The sequence below is a fragment of the Notamacropus eugenii genome, chromosome 7 (assembly GCF_028372415.1).
Source record: "Notamacropus eugenii isolate mMacEug1 chromosome 7, mMacEug1.pri_v2, whole genome shotgun sequence".
Taxonomy (NCBI): Eukaryota; Metazoa; Chordata; class Mammalia; order Diprotodontia; family Macropodidae; genus Notamacropus; species Notamacropus eugenii.
This window is the reverse complement of record NC_092878.1, coordinates 90,490,124-90,509,031: the sequence shown is the minus strand read 5'-3', so window position 1 is coordinate 90,509,031 and position 18,908 is coordinate 90,490,124.

Here is an 18,908-nt window from a genome sequence, read left to right as displayed (position 1 = left end):
TATTCGTTCTGTGTTTTGGTTCTGCTTGGTTGGATTATCAGAACCATGTTGTATCTTTAAAAAATCTGGGTAAAATGGCAGACCAGATTTCCCTCAAAAGTCTATAAAATATCTATAAAAATGATTCTAAACAAATTCTAGAGCAGCAGAAGCCAAAACAATTACAGAGTTAAAGAGATTTCCAATCCAAGAGAGGCTAGAACACCTACCAGGAAAAGTCTATCCCAGGGGGTCAGAGCAGAATTTAAACCAATTTCGTTCACATGGTGTAGCAGGGACAGTGCTGGAGCAGTTTTCAGGGGGCAGAATCATGGGCATCAGCTGCAGCTCCCTGATTTCTCAACCCACAAATGCTAAAGACACCTTCAGAGGTCAGTGAGAAAGCTCTTTCACCCAGGTGAGAAGGGATCGTGGGCTGGCCCTGGTGGTGGTGGCGACTGTGAGATGGCATCCATTTTTGCAGCCCTCAGCCTAAGGACCCTGGGTGACTCACGCAGCTGATCTGGGTCTCATCCCTCAATGCCAATCTTGGAGAGAGAAGGAACTCTGGCATTGTGGAGCTGGTAGAGGCTTTGGAGAGAGAATTCTACTCCCAGATTCTGGGCAGAAATCTTCTGGTTGCTTCCAGAAGAGAGTACAGAGCAGGAGAGTAGTATGCTCCTATCTCTTGATTTGCCACTGTGGAGGAACTGAGAACTTACAGATCCCTAAAGTATATTGACTGCTTGACAAAGGACTAAAAGTCAAATAACTGCCTAGGCAAAAAATGCCAAAAAGGGAAAGAATAAGACTATAGCAGGTTGCATTCTTGTTGAACAGGTACTTTCTTCCATCCTTTCAGGTGAGGAAGAACAAGGTATAACATCAGTGGAAGACATAAAAGTCAAGGCTTCTGCATCCAAAACCTCCAAAATAATGATGCAATTGTCTCAAGCCATAGAAGAGCTCAAAAAGAATTTTGAAAATCAAGTGAGAGAGGTGGAGGAAAAATTGGGAGGAGAAATAAGAGTGATGCAAGAAAATCTTGAAAAGCAAGTCAACAGTGTGCTAAAAGAGACCCAAAAAAGGCTGAAGAAAATATCGCCTTTAAAAGTAGACTAACCCAAATGTCAAGAGAGGTCCAAAAAGCCAGTGAGGAGAAGAATGCTTTAAAATTAGCCAATTGGAAAAAAAGGTTTAAAAGCTCACTGAATAAAATACTGTTTTAAAAAATAAGATGGAGAAGTTGGAAGTTAATGATTTTATGATGAACCAAGAAATTAAAAAACAAAACCAAAAGAATGAAAACATAGAAGACAATTTAAAATATCTCATTGGAAAAAAAAAAAAACAATTGACCTGGAAAATAGATCAAGGAGGGATAATTTAAAAATTATTATACTATATGAAAACCAGGATCAAAAAAAGAGCCTAGACATCATCTTTCATGAAATTATTAAGGAAAACTTCCCTGATATTCTAGAACCAGAGGGAAAAATATATATTGAAAGAATGCACCAATCACCTCTTGAAAGAGAGGCCAAAAAGAAAGCTCCTAGGAATATTGTAGCCAAATTCCAGTGTTTTCAGGTCAAGGAGAATATATTGCAAGCAGACAAGAAGAAGCAATTTGAGTATTGTGGAAATACAATCAGGATAACACAATATTTAGCAGCTTCTTCATTAAGGGACTGAAGGGCTTGGAATATGATATTCCAGAAGTCAAAGGAACTAGGATTAAAACCAAGAATCACCTACCCAGCAAAACTGAGTATAATACTTCACAGGGAAAATGATAATTCAGTGAAATAGAGGACTTTCAAGCATTCTTGATGAAAATACCAGAGCTGAATAGAAAAATTGACTTTCAAGCAGAAGAGTCAAGAGAAGCATGAAAAGGTAAACAGGAAAGAGAAATCATGAGGGACTTAATAAGCTGAACTTTTGACATTCTTACATGGAAACACAATATTTGTAACTCTTGAAACTTTTCTCAGTATTTGGGTAGTTGGAGAGATTATACACACACATACACACACGTCTCTCTCTCCATATATATATATATATATATATATATATATATACACACACACATGTCTATATATATTCATATATACGTATATATGTATAGATAGATAAGTAGATGATAGATAGATAGATAGATAGATAGATAGACAGATAGATAGATACATAGATAGACAGACAGATAGATAGATAGATAGATAGATAGATAGATAGATAGATAGATAGATAGATAGATAGATAGATAGACAGACAGAGAGGCAGACAGATGTCACAGAGTGAGTGGAATATGTAGGAATGATATTTAAAAAATAAATTTAAAGGGTGAGAGAGGAATATATTGAAAAGAGAAAAGGAGAAATGGAATGGGGCAAATTATCTCACATGAAAGAGAAAAGAAAAATCTTTTTCAATGTTGGGAAAAATGAAGGTGAGAGTGAAAAATGAAATTTACCCTCATCACGTTCGGCTTAAGGAGGGAACAACATGCATTCAATTTGCTAAGAAAATCTGTCTTACACTATGGAAAAGTAGGGGAGAATGATATAAGCGGGAAGGGTGGGGATGATAGAAGGGACTGCAAATGTAAGAAGAGAGTAATTTGAAGTAAGCACTTTGGGGGAAGACAAGGTCAAAAGAGAAAAATGAATAAATGGGGCGCAGGACAGGATAGAGGGTAATGTAGTTAGTCTTTCACAACATGACAATTATGGGAGTGTTTTGCATAACTACACATATATAGCCTATATGGAATTGCTTGCCTTCTCATTGGGGGTGGGTGAGGAGGGAGGAATGGAGAGAAATTGGAACTCAAAGGTGTAGGAACGAATGTTGAGAATTGTATTTGCATACAACTGGAAAATAAGATGTACAGGTAATGCGATATAGAAATCTATCTTGCCCCACAAGAAAACAGATAAGATGGGAATAGTAAGGGAGGTGTGTGATAGAAGGGAGGGCAGATTGGGGGAAAGGGTAATCAGAATGCACAGTGATTTGGCATGTCAGTAGGGAAGATATGGTGAGAAAATTTAGAACTCAAAATCTTGTGGAAAGAATGTTAAAAAATAAAAATAAATAAATAAATGGATGAATGAATGAATAAACAAACAAACAAACACACAAGCAAATAAATAAATAAATGAAATGAAAAATAAAATTAAATATGTTTCTGATCAAGGACAATGGGACCTGTGTCAGGCAGTCACAATGTGAGTCCCAGTTTTGGCCATTTAAATTCACTGTATGGTAACTAGTAAGTTATTTCACCTTTTTGGATCTCAGTTTCAGTGTCTAAAAAGGAAAGAATAGTTATAATGCCTACTGTCTGGGACTGAAGTTAACAAAGGACTTCTAAAACTTTAGGTGCTATACAAATGGGAACTATTATATTCATTGTGTCCTATTTTTGCTTACTAATGCATACTAGCAAAATGTACGTTTTTTCTACCTATAAAACCATGGGAGCTAAGTTTTATTTTACCCTTCAAATAGCCAAGCAAAATAAAATGGAGATAAAATGAAAATGAAAAATAAAAGAATTTGGTAGGACTCCTTCATCATTTTCCCAAATAGTCTGTATAGTACTGGAATTAACTATTCTTTAAATGTTTAATAGAATTCACTTGTAAATCCATGTGGCCCTGGAGATTTTTTCCTAGTGAGTTCATTGATGACTTTTTCAGTTTCTCTCTTGTTTTTGAGATGGGGTTATTTAACTATTAAACTTCCTCTTCTGTTAAACTAGGTAATTTGTATTTTTTTAAAAAAATATTTATCCATCTCACTTAGGTTGTCCAAATTATCAGCATATAATTGGGTAAAGTGATTTCTACTTATTCTTTAAATTTCTTCCTCGTTGGAGTTGAGTTCACTTTTTTCATTTTTGATAATGGCAACTTGGTTTTTTCTTTCTTTTTTTAAATCAAATTGACCCAACCTTTATCAATTTTATTGTTTTTTCATAAAACCAATTCCTAATTTTATTTATTAGCTCAGTGATTTTCTTAATTTGAATTTTATTAATCTCTCCTTGCATTTTCAGTATATGTAATTTGGTATTTTCTTGAAGATTTTCAATATCTGGCTTCTTCAGCTGGATACCCAATTCATTGATCTCCTCTTTCTCTATTTTATTCATGTAGGCATTCAAAGATATAAAACTTCTCCTAAGAACTGCTTTTGCAGCATCCAACCAGTTTTGTAAGTTGTCTCATTATTGTCATTCTCTTGAATGAGGCTTTTCATTGTTTCTATAATTTGTTGTTTCATCCACTCATTCTTTGGGATTAGATTATTTAGTTTCCTGTTAGTTTTTGGTTTCTCTTTCTATGACCTTTTATCACATATAATTTTTATTACATTATGATCTGAGGATTCATTGACTATCTCTGCCTTTCTGCACTGGACTGTTAGGTTTTTATGCCCTAGTACATGGTCAGTTTTTGCATATGTGCCGTGTGTTACTGAGAGAAAAGATATATTCTTTCTATTTCCTTTCAATTTTCTCCACAGATCTATCATATCTACATTATCCAGAGGTTTATTCAACTCCTTAAGTTCTTTCTTGTTTATTTTGAGGTTAGATTTATCAAGTTCAGAGAGGAGGAGGTTGAGGTCTCCCACTAGTATAGTTTTACTGTCTATTTCATCCTGTAAATCACTTAACTTCTCTTCTAAGAATTCAGATGCTATATCACTAGAAGCATATATGTTTAGTAGTGATATTGCTTCATTATCTATGGTGCCTCATATCCTGGGCTGATATCTTTGAAAATTCATAGTCCTGCTGCTGCTTTAGACCACCCTGGGTTTCTTCCTTGACTTTGCTCTGGCAGGGTCCACACTAGCGCATCCTGCACACTGTATGCTCTGCATTCCTCTGGTCCTGCTCAACAGATCCTTTCCTTCAACCTTCCAAGCTGTCCTGGGCTGGAAATCTGTCACATTCTTTCTCCTAGTGAATTTAGCCACTCTAAAATTTGTTCAGATTCTCTTTTATAGAGCTGTCTGAAGGAGTTTTTCCTAGAGCTTAGGTGAGTACTTGCTCTCACTCTGCCATCTTGGTTCCATTGGGAGTTGTATTGTTAATGTACTTGTTGCTTAATTTGAAGATCTTTCCCACCCATTAATAGGCCCTTAAGAGCTACTTAAAATCACATGGAAGACTAAGTCACAAGTGGCAGGAACTTGCTGAACAGCTGGAACAAGAAGGGTGAAACAGAACTTCCAGGAAGTTTATAAGAACAGTTAGGGCAGAGTAGAGAGAGGAAGTAGCCAGGCACAGTTAGGGCTGTGAGTGTTTGCTTGTGGGACGGCCCCAGCAAGGTGGAGATGGCAGAAGCTTGGGAATGGTGCTCTCCCCTGCAGTGACAATCTCTATTGACTTCCTGGTTCCTATAATAGATTGAGATTTCTGGTCTTGGCATTTGACTTTCTGGTTTCTGAATAAATGTTTTTCTTCTGCCTTCTATATGGAGAATCTGCTATACTTTGCAATTCAGAACTATATTGGCGTATTCATAGTTGTTGTTGGTGCTGTGAATATTGCCTTGGGATACATTTGGTTTCACAAACAGGATCACAGTGTATAAAACCTCTATTTGGAGCCATAAAGGCTTTAGAGGAAAAAACGGATATCCCAAGATGGGAGGTTTTACCTTATTCCTACATAGAAATTCAATTAGCTAAAAGCACTGGCCCCTATGAAAATGGGGAACTTAGGTCATAGTAGGTGGAACCTAGAGACTTGGAAGGACTTTTGCAAAGAATACCAGTAAGACCAGGGATAGACCTAGCAGTGGTGTGTAGGAGAGGCTGAATTTTATAAACAGGTTACCATTTTATGTGTAAAAAAGAGACACTAGTTGCTGAAGGAAAAATTCAGATGTGAAAAGAGCTTTAGTTACTTTGCATGGGAAATCTCAGCCTTTGGTCTCTCTTTTAGAAGAAGAAGTTGAGGGATCTCAGGTGTTGGAAGAACAAGCTACTCTTCAGTTAGCTAAGAGGAAGAAAAAAACTAACAAAAAGAAAGTGCATACAGCCTTTGTATAGAATGAGTTTAGTTGCCTAGTGATGACTGCCAGGAGAGTGCATCAGAGTAAAATGTGACAAAGTTATAGGGGGAGAATGAAACAATGCTGGAGGGAGAGACTTCTCAGGCAGAAGCATGCCCAATACTAAGGCAGAAAAACGAGAACCAGGGGAGCAGTGCAGTGTTTAGGGAGATGATTGAGGATTTTACTCAGCAGGAGGGCACAAATGCTTTGAATTGGTTCACCCAAAGATGGGAGAATCATGAATATCTTGGATGGTCAGAATCAGAGATGAAGGAGCAAGAGGGGTATTGGTAGATGGCATGGATTGTTTGAAATTTATAGTTACTAGAATACTTGTGTACAGCAAGATTTTAGAGATTACAATATGCAAGGAAATAACAATACAACTTCTCTGTTAGCTTTGGCTAAAGAAGGATGCAGTAAGCAGTATCTTACTGACTGTGTGTGGCCTAATGGAGATAGATCCTGGTATTCATTAAGGACTGTATAAGAAAGTTAAAGGAGGAGTTAATGAAGACCATAATAATGATTAGAAATGCAGATGCATGCTATGATACCCACTTTGCTGTTTCCCATAGGAATATATAGTTAAGACAGTTCCTTCTGCTTACAAGCATCTAGTTCTGACTCTAATAAATGGGGAAGTAGGGCACCCTCTTTTGGAGATGCTGGACAAGATTTCACAGATAAGTGACTTAGAGGACTGGGGGAAAGATAAATGTCCTTGAGGGAGAAGAGTAAATAGCCCAGCTGATTGAAAGTCAGAATAGAATGACAAGAAAAGAATTGTTTACTGTTCCATTGAGAGCAAGGTTATGTGTTCCTCCTTTGTTGCTGAAGAAGACCATGCCACCAGAGAAATAATGACATGACTTGCACTTGACTTGTTTTGAGTGAGGGAGGGATGTGATGTCACCAGCCTCACTTCTCCTCCAGAGCCATCTGAATCCAGTGACAAGATATTCATCAGGATGACTAGAGATGACCCAGAATGAGGCAATTGGGGTTAAGTGACTCGCCCAAGGTCACACAGCTAGTGAATGTCAAGTGTCTGAGGTGAGATTTGAACTCAGGTCCTCCTGATTCTTGCACTGGTGGTCTATACGTTGCACCACCTAGCTGCCCCGAGAGCAGGGGTAGATTTTGGAAGAATAATTGGTATACCAACTAATGACCTATACAAAATGTACCAAGAAAATGGACTTAATACTAGACAAAATAGAGAAGTAAGAACTGCTCCTACATATGCTCCTCAATGCTTTTATCCAAGTTTGTCAAACCTTCAGTGAGAATAGAAAATTGACTTTGCCCTAGCTCAGATTAAAGAAATACACAGACGGCATTACAGACCCCACATCAATTTGACCATATGTTGGAAAAATGGATAAATACTGTAATTAGACCTTTAATAAATACTGGAGCAGAGGTCTCCCTTATATGTGAAACCCCTGAGAAGTTTAAACATAGAATTCCTGTCACCATCACAGGACTGAAAGGGACTGGAATATCAGCCAGAGAAGTCAAACTAATGACGGAAATTAGACAATCATCTAAGAAAGTATATACCATGGTGGTTGTACACATTCCTGAATATATCATTGGAATAGATATATTGAGAAGTATAGCTTTAAATTTACCCTAGGGGAGAAACTAATTTGCAGTAAGAAAGATAATAATTAATACAGTTTTAGTGGGTAAAATAAAAATGGACCCAATAACTTTAACTGAATCTTCTGACACAATTACTTTAAAGCAGTATCACATGCCAAGTGGGAAAGATGAAATCAGCAATATTATAAAAGAATATGTTGAGGCAGGAGTACTGGTCCCTACAAGTACTAGATGGAAAACTCCTATGTGGCCAGTACAAAAGTCAGATGGCACATGGAGGATGACAGTGAATTGTAGATATTTGAATAAGGTGAATCCTCCCTTGTATGCTGCTGTTCCAGATATCATTCCCTTAAAAGATCCAGAAATATGATAGGACTTGGTCCACAGTTACTGACTTAGCCTATGCTTTTTTTTTTACTATCCCAACAGATTCAAAACAATGGGGCTGATTTGCTTTCACTTGGCAGGGCCTACAATATACTTTTACATGCTTGCTACAAGAATATCTGTATACCCCACTATTGGACAAAGGACTGTGATTGAATATTTTGATGAATTAGAGCTACCTGGTGTACCGTTATGATACAGGGGGAAAAATTGTGAAAGAAGTGAAGAAGAGTTGGGAACTTTTAATTGAGCATATGAAATGCAAATGGTAGGAAATTAACCCTGCAAAGATTCAAGGGCCAGTTCAAAACACAAATTGTTGGGTATGCAATGACATAAGGGGCTATGAGAGATTCTTCTGAAAGCTTAACAAAAGATTCAGGATTTTCCCATGCCCACCAATAAGAAAGAGGCCCACGGGTTTATAGGATAACTTAGATATTGGCAATTTCACATACTGCTTCTGGGAAAATTTTGAAATCCTTATATACAATTTCTAAATATCTATATCTATCTATCTCTATCTATCTATCTATCTATCTATCTATCTATCTATCTATCTATCTATCTATCTATCTATCTATTTCATTGGTGATGAGCAGAGTAAAGCATTTGAAGAAAGAAAGGCCGCTATACCACTGACCCTAGATTTATGGCCTATGCCACGTGGCCCAGTGGAATTACAAGTGATTGTACAGGTGGATGTGCAAACTGGAGTTTATGGCAAAAACAATAAAGCTGAAATGTATCCTTTATAAAATATCTGGGAGTCTACCTGCCAAAAGAAACCCAGAGACTATATGAACACAATTACAAAACACTTAACACAAATAAAGTCAGATCTAAGTAACTGGAAAAACATCAGTTGTTCATGAGTAGACCAAGCTAATATAACAAAAATGACAAATCTAACTAAATTAATTTACTTATTCCGTGCCATATCAAACAATCAGATAATTATTTTGTAGAGTTAGAAAAAATATCCAAATTCATCTGGAAGAACAAAAGGTCCAGAATATCAAGGAAAATAATGAAAAGAAATGCTTGGATAGGTGGCCTAGCTCTACCAAATCTCAAATTATATTATAAAACAGCAATTATCAAAACCACTTGATACTAGCTAAGAAACAGACAGGTAGACCAGTGGACTAGGTTAGGTACCCAATACACAGTAGTCAATGAATATAGCAATCTACTGTTTGATAAACCCAAGGACCCCAGCTTCTGGGATAAGAAATCACTGACAGAAATTGCTGGGAAATCTGGATAACAGTGTGGCAGAAAGTGGTCATAGACACTGTCAAAAAGAATAAAGTTCAAATGGCTACATGATCTAAGTATAAAGATTGATACCAAAAGCAAATTAGTGAAGCAATGAATGGTGTCTTTATCAGATTTATGGAGAATGGAGAAATTTTTGACTAAACAAAAGATAGGAAACCTTATGAAGTGCAAAAAGGATAATTTTGACATTAAATTGAAAAGTTTTTCACAAACAAAGCCAATTCAAAGAAGATTAGGAGGGAAGGAGAAAACTGGGAAAAAATTTTAGTGACTAGTGTCTGTGAGAAACGACTCATTTCTAAAATATATATAGAAAACTGAGTCGAATGTACAAGAACAGAAGTCATTCCCCAGTTGATAAATGATCAAAGGACATGAACAGGCAGTTTTCAGAGGAAGACATTAAAGCCATGTAGTCATATGAAAAAATGCTATAAATCACTATTGATTAGAGAGATGCAAATCAAAACAGCTCTGAGGTACACCACTACACTTTTGAGATTGGCTGACATGAGAAAACAGGAAGATGATAAATATTGGAGAAGATGTGGGACAGTTGGAACACTAATTCATTGTTGGTGGAACTGTGAGCTGATCCAATCATCCTGGAGAGCAATTTGGAACTAAGCACAAAGGGCTACAAAAAATGTGTATACTCTTTGACCCAGCAATACCACTTCTAGGACTGTATCTCAAAGAGATCATAAAAGTGGGAAAGGATCCCACATGTACAAAATATCTATAGCAGCTCTCTTTGTGGTGGCCAAAAATTGAAAATCAAAGGGATGCCCATCAATTCAGGAATGGCTGAATAAATTGTGATATATGAATGTAATGGAATACTATTGTGGTATAAGAAGTGATCAACAGGAAGACTTCAGAGAGGCCTGGAAAGACATATTAACTGATGTTGAGTGAAAGGAGCATTACCAAGAGAACTTTGTACACAGCGATAGCCACAATGTGAGGAATTTTTCTGGTAGATTTAGTACTTCATTGCAATACAAGGACTTAGACAATTCCCAGTGAACTCTTGAGGCCAAATGCCTTCCACAATCAAAGAAAGAACTATAGAATTTGATAGCAGAATGAAGCAGACCATTTTCTTTTGTATTATGTTTTGTTTTATTTTGTGTCATGATTTCTCTCATTCTTTTTAATTCTTCTATGCAACATGACTAAGGTGAAAATGTATTCAATAAGAATGTTTGTGTACAACCTATATAAAATTTTATACCATCTCAGGGAAGGAGTGGGGAGGGAGGGGATAAGGAGGAGAAGGAGGAAAAAAATCTAAGATATATGACAGTGATTGTAGAACACTGAAAACAAACAAAATGAATTAATTTTTAAAAATTAAACAAAAAACCCCCCAAAACAACAACAACAACAAAAGATTTTGGTCTGGGAAATTCCTTTCATCTGGAGTTCAATATACTCCTCTTGAAAATCAGTTGTTAGCTGAATATTGAGCTTTGGTAGAGACTAAACAACTGACTTTAGGCCATGAGGTAATATTAAGGCCTGAAATTATGATTATGACCTGGTTAATGAATACCCCAGCTTCTCACAGAATTGGGCATGCACAAGAAGCTAGCATAATTACAAGAAAATGCTATATTCAAAGTAGATCTCAAACAGGCAAAAGTGGAATTTCTGCTTTACATGGATCTATGCAAACATATATACTGAGGGAAATGATACACCCCTTGAACCAAAGCAACAGTTCAAACAGTCCTTGGTATAGAATGAGGGATATGATGGATTAACTGAAGAACAAAAGAAACATGCATGGTTTACTGATGGAACAGCAAAATGTTTGTGTCACAAAAGACATTGGAAAGCAGCAGCTTATTACCCACGTACTAGGTGGACTTTTGCCCAATTTTAAACCAGTAAAACAATAATCTAAGTGAAATGGATGAACATTTACTAAAATATAACTTACTCAAATATAAAGAAGAGGATATAAAATATTAAGTAAACCTATCTTAGAAAATAATTTGAATAAGCTATTGATATGAGCTCTCTAAGAAAAAAGAATTCCTGTGATCAGTTGGATTTTCAAGTGAATTCTACGTAATATTTAAGGGAAAAAATAGTTCCAATATTATCTCAACTATTAGAAAAATATAGTTGACATAATATGGAAATTTATGATGCAAATATTGTTCTAATAAGCCATCATGAAGCAAAATAGACTTCCCTAATAAATATTGATGCAAAAACATTAAATAAAATATCAGCAAGGAAATTAGAGTAATATATCAAAAGATATGAGCAGGCGAGATTTGTACTGGTAACTCTGATCTGCTTTAACATTAGGAAGACTCTAAGCATAATTGACCATGACAATATCAAAGGCAACAAAAATTGTGTGACTATGTCAAAACATGCAGAAAAAGATGTGGCAGAACAGTACCCATTCCTTTTAAGAAAGAAAGAATGTATAGGAATGAGTGGAGGATTTCTTAAAATAATAATTAGTGTACATCAATAATAAAGAGCAAGCACTATCTTTAATGGGGATTAACTAGAAAACTTTCCAGTAAGATCAGGAGTGAAACAACGATGTCCATTATCACCAATATTATAAATATTACATTAGAATTACTAGCTATAAGACAACAAAGCTTGAAAGTAGGAAGTAAGTAAATAAAATTATTACTTTGCAGATGATATGATTATTACTTTGCAGATTATATATATATATACATATATATATACATAATGATTCTTTACAAAGCTCTAAAAAATCAACAACAACAATAAAATCTAGTGGAAACAACACCTTTAGCAGTGTGGCAGCATATACAATAAATTCACATATAGAGCATTTCTATATATCACCAACAGAACTCAGCAGGAAGGAAAAGATAAAGTCTATCTAAAATTACTGAAGACAAGATAAAATACTCGGGAACTATACGAACACAATACAAAAGATTTTTCATTCAAATAAAGACAGATTTATACAACTAGATCAATAGCAATTACTCATGGGTAAGCCAAGCTAATAAATAAAATGGCAGTTCTATCCAAATTATTTTCCATATTCAGTGCCATACCAAGTAAATAACCAAATAATTATTTTATAAAGCTAGAAAAATAATATCAATTAATCTTCAAAAAACCAAGAAAATCAAGGTAATCAATAGAAAAAAAGGGGAAGGCAACCTAGAAGTATTTGATTTTAAACTATAATACAACTCACTAACCATCAAAGCAATTTAGCACTGGATAACATATAGAGTGCTAGATAAGAGAATGAATTAGGTACACAATACAAAGAATTAAATGACCGTAGTCATCTAGTGTTTTTAATAAGCCCTAAGTTCCAAATTGGAGGTAAGAATTCACTATTTGACAAAAATTGGTGAGAAAGCTAGAAAGTAGATTGGCAAAACTAGCTATAGACTAATATCCCATTCTGTATAACAAAATAGGATAAAAAAAGAATAAATGATTTAGACACAAAGGGAGATATAATTATTTAAATTAGGGGAACATCGAGAAAATTACCTGTCCAGTCTGTGGATAAGAGAAAAGTTTGTGACAAGCAAGAAATAAAGAGCAATAAGGGAGGCAAAACAGCTAATTTCAAATACATGAAATTAAAAGACTTTTGCACAAAGAAAACCGATGGAGCCAAAATTAGAAGGAGAGCATAAAATGGGGGGAAAATTATGTTACGTTTCTCTACTTTTTGCAAATATATAGAGAACTGAGCCAAATTTATGGAAATAAGAGCCATTCAACAATTGATAAATGATCAAAGGATATGAATAGGTAGTTCTTGTTTTTCAGAAGTCAACGTTATCAATAGTCAGATGAAAATATGCTGTGAATCACTGATGACTTGAGAAATGCAAATTAAAACAACTCATATGCTACCTTCTCCTTGTCATGTAGGTAACATTACAGAAAAGAAAGATGACAAATGCTGGAAGGAATGTGGAAAAAAATGGGACATTAATGAATTGTTGGTGCAGTTGTAAAAGAGTCCAGTCATTCTGGAGAACAATTTGAAACTATGATCAAAGAGCTATGAAAATGTATGTCCTTTAATCAAACAATATTACTAGCAGGCCTATATCTGGTAAGATATAGATAAAAGATAAAAACAAAGATTAAAAGAGATCTTTACGTAAAACGAAAACTTTATAGCAGCTCTTTTCCTGGTGGTAAAGAATTGACAGTTGAGGGGATGCCCATCAGTTGAGGAATGGTGGAACAAATGATTATATAATTGTGATGGAATACTTTTATGCTATAATAAATAATTTGCATGATAGTTTCAGAAAAAAAAAACCTGGAAAGACTTACATGAAATGATGAAAAATGAAATGAGCTGACGTGAAAGAGTATTGTATTCAATAGCGACAATATTGTAACAAAGATCAACTGTGAAAGAATTACTCACTCTTAGCAATAAAATAATACAATGCAATTCCAAAGGACTTATGTTGAAAATGTTAACCGAATCCTGAGAGAGAATTGATGGTCTCTGAATGCAGATTTAAACATACTGTTTTCCATTACTTCATTTTTTATATCTATATCTAACTGTCTTTCCACCTGTCTACACACACACACACACACAAACATACATTATATATATAGATATATATGCATATATGTTTATATACACACAACATAGCTAAAATTGAAATATATTTTGCATTGCTCCATATGTATAATTGATATAACATTGTTTACCTTCTCAATAAGTGAGAATATGAGTGGAGAGAGAAGGAGAGAATTTGAAAGTCGACATTTTAAAAGTAATAATAAAATAAAGTATCAAAAACCCTGGTAAGTGCTGCATCTTGGGACTTGATATATTGTTTTGTTGATTGCCCAAACTTAAGAAAATAAAGAAGAAAATGTTAGCAGTGTAGAATGAACTTAAAAGTATTTAATATATACATTAATTTTGGAAATTTGATTGTTAAACATTTACTAGTACACCACTGGGAAAATTTAGCAAAGAGGCTGAAGAGTATTCATACAGGTAGTAGCAGATCCAGCAGATCATGGTATCACAATTCCTAGAGAAAAAAAAAAGTATTAGGCAAAAGAGGGTGATCAGTAGCAACAAAGGCGATAAAGAGGTGAAAAGACTGTGGATGGAGAATAGGACATCAGAGTTACTAATTAACAAATAATTGGTAACTGGAGAGTGTAGCTCCTTTGAATGATGAAGTTGGAATCAAGAGTGTTGTCAAGTGGAATCAAGAAGAAAATGACCGAAGAAAACGTGGAGGCACCTACTGAAGATAGTCTTCTTATGGAAGTTAGCCATGAGTGTTAGAGAGAAAAAGCATGATAATTATCTGGGTTTGACAGGTAAAGTGACAATTTTTGAGGATGAGGTGGACATATCTTTGTAAGTATTAGTAAAGTAGATAAAAGGTAGAAAAAAGTGAATAGTGAAAAATTGGGGATAAGAGGGGAGTAATCTGCTAGCAAAGAAGAGACAAAGCATGATTATTGCTGTGCATCATTTATCTTCAAAGAGGATGAATGACATCTTGGGATGGATGTCTTGATTTCGCTGGATGGATTTAGGTGATGCAGAGTCATTGAGGTGCAGAGGCAAGAAAAAAGCCAAGATTATTGGCAATGACCCAGGCTACAGTGGATGACCTTGGTGTTTTCCATGTCTAACCAAGCTCTGTGTTCCACAGTGCCTGCTCCAGTCATCTTTTATGGCCTGCTGGTTACCCTAAGTTTGGTTTATTTATCCTGTAGGCTGAGACAGTTTTACTGGGGTGTGGCCACTGAACAAGAAAGTCCATCTCTTCATGTAAAACATAGGTCACTATATTTTTCCATATGTCAGGTTTCCAGACCTTACATACCAAGCTGACATAACCTTTGAGAACTCAGGATCACTTCCATGGCACAAAAAAAAAGCATGTCAGCAGTGTTTTTAGTTTTTAGCCATTGTGAACTTAAATGATATAATAAAACAGTAATTCATGCCCTCATCCTATGGGAACACATTTAAATCTTCCAATTTTTTTGACATTTGGCATTACAGATATTTCTGTTTTTTAGGCTGCACTAGAATATTACAGTAGTAAGAAGAAAACTTTGGAATTTTTAAATGTATTTTGTCCCCAAAATAGGAAGAAAAATAATATTTGAGATGGATCCAACTTCTTGGTCTGAGTATAGTAGAGACATGAGATAATTAAAATGAAATTCATGCAAGAACATCTCTCTACTGAGGTAGATTTCCCTGTTGTCAAATCTCAATTGTAGATATAATGTATTTTCTTGATATTTAGAGTTTTAATGAAAATTAAGTATGCATAGAATTAAATGCATTTCAGTTACTTTTGAATACATTCCATATATCACTATGCCATATTAAATCTGCTCAGATTTTTCTCCTCATTCTCTATTCATTCCATGAAGATAAGTCATAATGTTATGAACATTAGACGTGTTTTGTGCTATATTTGATTTTTAAAAGACATTTTCAAGGAAAACAAACTAATTCAACCCTATTTAAATTATTATAAACACTGCAGTTATAAATAAAATTCATATCATTAGGAGAAATCGGCTGTGAAAGCATATTTACTCATGATTTCTGCCTTTACTAGTAATTATGTAAAACTGGCATTTTAATCAGATTATTAAAAAAACTTTGAATTTAAATGAACCTATATAAATTGCTTTTTCAACACTAGTCCTGTGATTCCGTTTACTAGGAAATTCCACATGAGGAAATTCACTCCATCAAATGAGGTTTGTAATAGACCAGCTGTCAAATCCTCTTGACAGCAAGACCAGCTCACAACCCAATATGTTAAACTACTTATCATGCAAATTGAAATTAAAATTAAGTTAAAATTTTACTTGTAAAGAGAACGAACTGATTTTTTGGAGATCACAAAACATTTTTACTAATCTCAAATTCTCCATATCAGCAAAAGTCAATGTCATCAATACAAACATTTTTACAGTGTTTCTGCTGTATAGCAGAGATCTGAAACATTATTCCCAAAGAACTAAAGAGGACCTTCAACAAGGACAGGAAGGCAAAAGTTGAAATTGGTTGGATGGAAGCTAAAACATTTATCCAATAAGTAACTTTGAAGAAGAATAGAAGCAAAGCAGGTCATCAAAGAATGGTGCACCAAAAACATAAGATGACTTGGTCATGTTGCAATAAGAAAGAATAACAAACAGGAAGATGGGCAAAATGCTCCGTGGGTACCTTCACTATATCAAGAGAAAATGAAGAAAGACTGTAACACATTGGATAGATAATATCTGAGTTTCTATGAGGATGTGGATAAGGGTTTTACAGGATGTACAAGCATGGTTGACTTGTGATCTATATTGGAGGAGAAAAATCTTGAATTAATGAGATCAGTGATGCATTTGGGCATTGTTGTGCATCTTCTCTTTTTATAATTTCAGACTTTTAGAATCTGAAAAAATATATATTCAAAATCTAAAAATCATCTTAATTTTAGATCTAATAAGATAAATTTCATTTTCCTGACTTTAGAAGTAGATGATGCCAGTTTCCGCAGACAGCTAGACATTTTTATGGTACTTTGTAGAGGTGAGCAATTGTTCTAAAAATTTGGGAATTGGAGGCTTCAGGATTCAAGTAGCCCTTCCAGTCACTGAGGAACATTGAGATTAGAAAGGTTTAATCTACTATTTTCCTTTAAATATTAGGAAGTTTCAGTATTTTGGACTTTGTATCCTACTATGCTTTCATTTCACTTAACGATCTTGTTCTTAAAGAAACGGAATGGTTTTGTTATGCTCTCAGGAATGAATGTATAAAGTTTAAATGGATAAGCTCACTTTACGCCAGACATTATGCTAGATGTAAAGTATATATTTTTAAAAAGCTTCTTAGTTTTTAGTTTTCAACATTCACTTTCATAAACTTTTGAGCTTCAAATTTTCTCTCCCTTCCTCCCCACCCCCTTCCCCAAGAATGCCAGTAATCTGATAAAGGCTTTACATATACATTCAGATTAAGCATGTTTTAACATTCTTATGTTGTTAAGAGGACTTAGAACCAATGGAAGGAACCATGAGAAAGAAGAGAAAGAACAATATAAAAAAAAAAAAAACAAGAGAGGAAACAATGTGCTTCATTCTGCATTCAGACTCCCTAGCTCTTTCTCTGGATGTGGTCAACATTTTCCATCACGAGTCTTTTGGAGCTGTCTTAGATTCTTGCACTAGTGAGAAGACCTAAGTCAATTAAGGACAACCATCACACAATTTGATTAGTAGTATGTACAGTGTTCTCCTGGTTCTGCTCATTTCACCCAGAAAACAGTCTTTCCAGTTTTTCTGAAGTCCTCCTACTCACCATTTCTTATAGTGCAGTAGTATTCTATTACATTCATATACCACAACTTATTCAATCATTCTCCAATTGATAGGCATCCCTTTGATTTCCAGTTTTTGGCCACCACAAAGAGAGCTGCCATAAATATTTTTGTACATGTATGACCTTTTCCCATTTTTATAAACTTTTTGGGATACAGCTCTAGAAGTGATATTGCTGGATCAAATGGTATGAACACTTTTTTAGCCTTTTGGACATAGTTCCGAATTGCTGTCCAGAATGGTTGGATCAATTGACAATTCCATCAACAATCTGTTTGTTTTCCTATTTTCCCACATATTATCCAACATTTATTATTTTCGTGTTTTGTCCTGTTAGCCAATCTGATAGGTGAGATGGAGTACATCAAAGTTGCTTTGATTTCAATATCTCTAATCAATAGTGATTTAGAGCATTTTTCATATAACTATAGGTCACTTTAAATTCTTTTTCTGAAAACTACCTGCTCATATGATTTGACCATTTACCAATTAGGAAATGATTTGTATTCTTATAAATTTGACTCAGTTCTACATATATTTTAGAAATGAGGCTTTTATCAGAGACACTGGTTGCAAAAATTCTTTCCTACTTACCTTCTAATCTTAGTTGATTGGCTTTGTGCAAAACTTATCAATTTAATGTAATGAAAATTATCTTCATATACAGTGTAAGATGTTTCTGCCATACTACTTTCCAGTTTTCCCAACAGTTTTTTTGTCAAACAGTGAATTCTTATGCCAAAAGCTTGGATCTTTGGCTTTATCAACAGTAGATTCTCATAGTCTTGAGTATAGCATCTTATGTACCTAAACTATTCCATTGATCCATTACTCTGTTTCTTAGTCAGAACCAAGTAGTTTTGATAATTGCCATTCTGTAATACAAGGATGTAAATTTTAAAATGAATAAACAATCATCCACAAAGACGTTATATTCTAATAAGTAGATACAGTGAATTTAGGATCATGGAATTTTGGTTTAGAGAATCCAAGTGATTGTGGAAGGAGTCATAGAGCAATCACTTGTCACAGGCTATCCACTGGTGTTGATTTAAACACAGTTCCCATGAAAAGAGGTAAAATGACAAGTGGAAAATAATTAACTTTCTATTCCTCTGTATCATTCTGTGTTTTGTTTTTTTTTTACTAGTACTATAGTGAAAAGAATTTGTGGATATCTTGGTC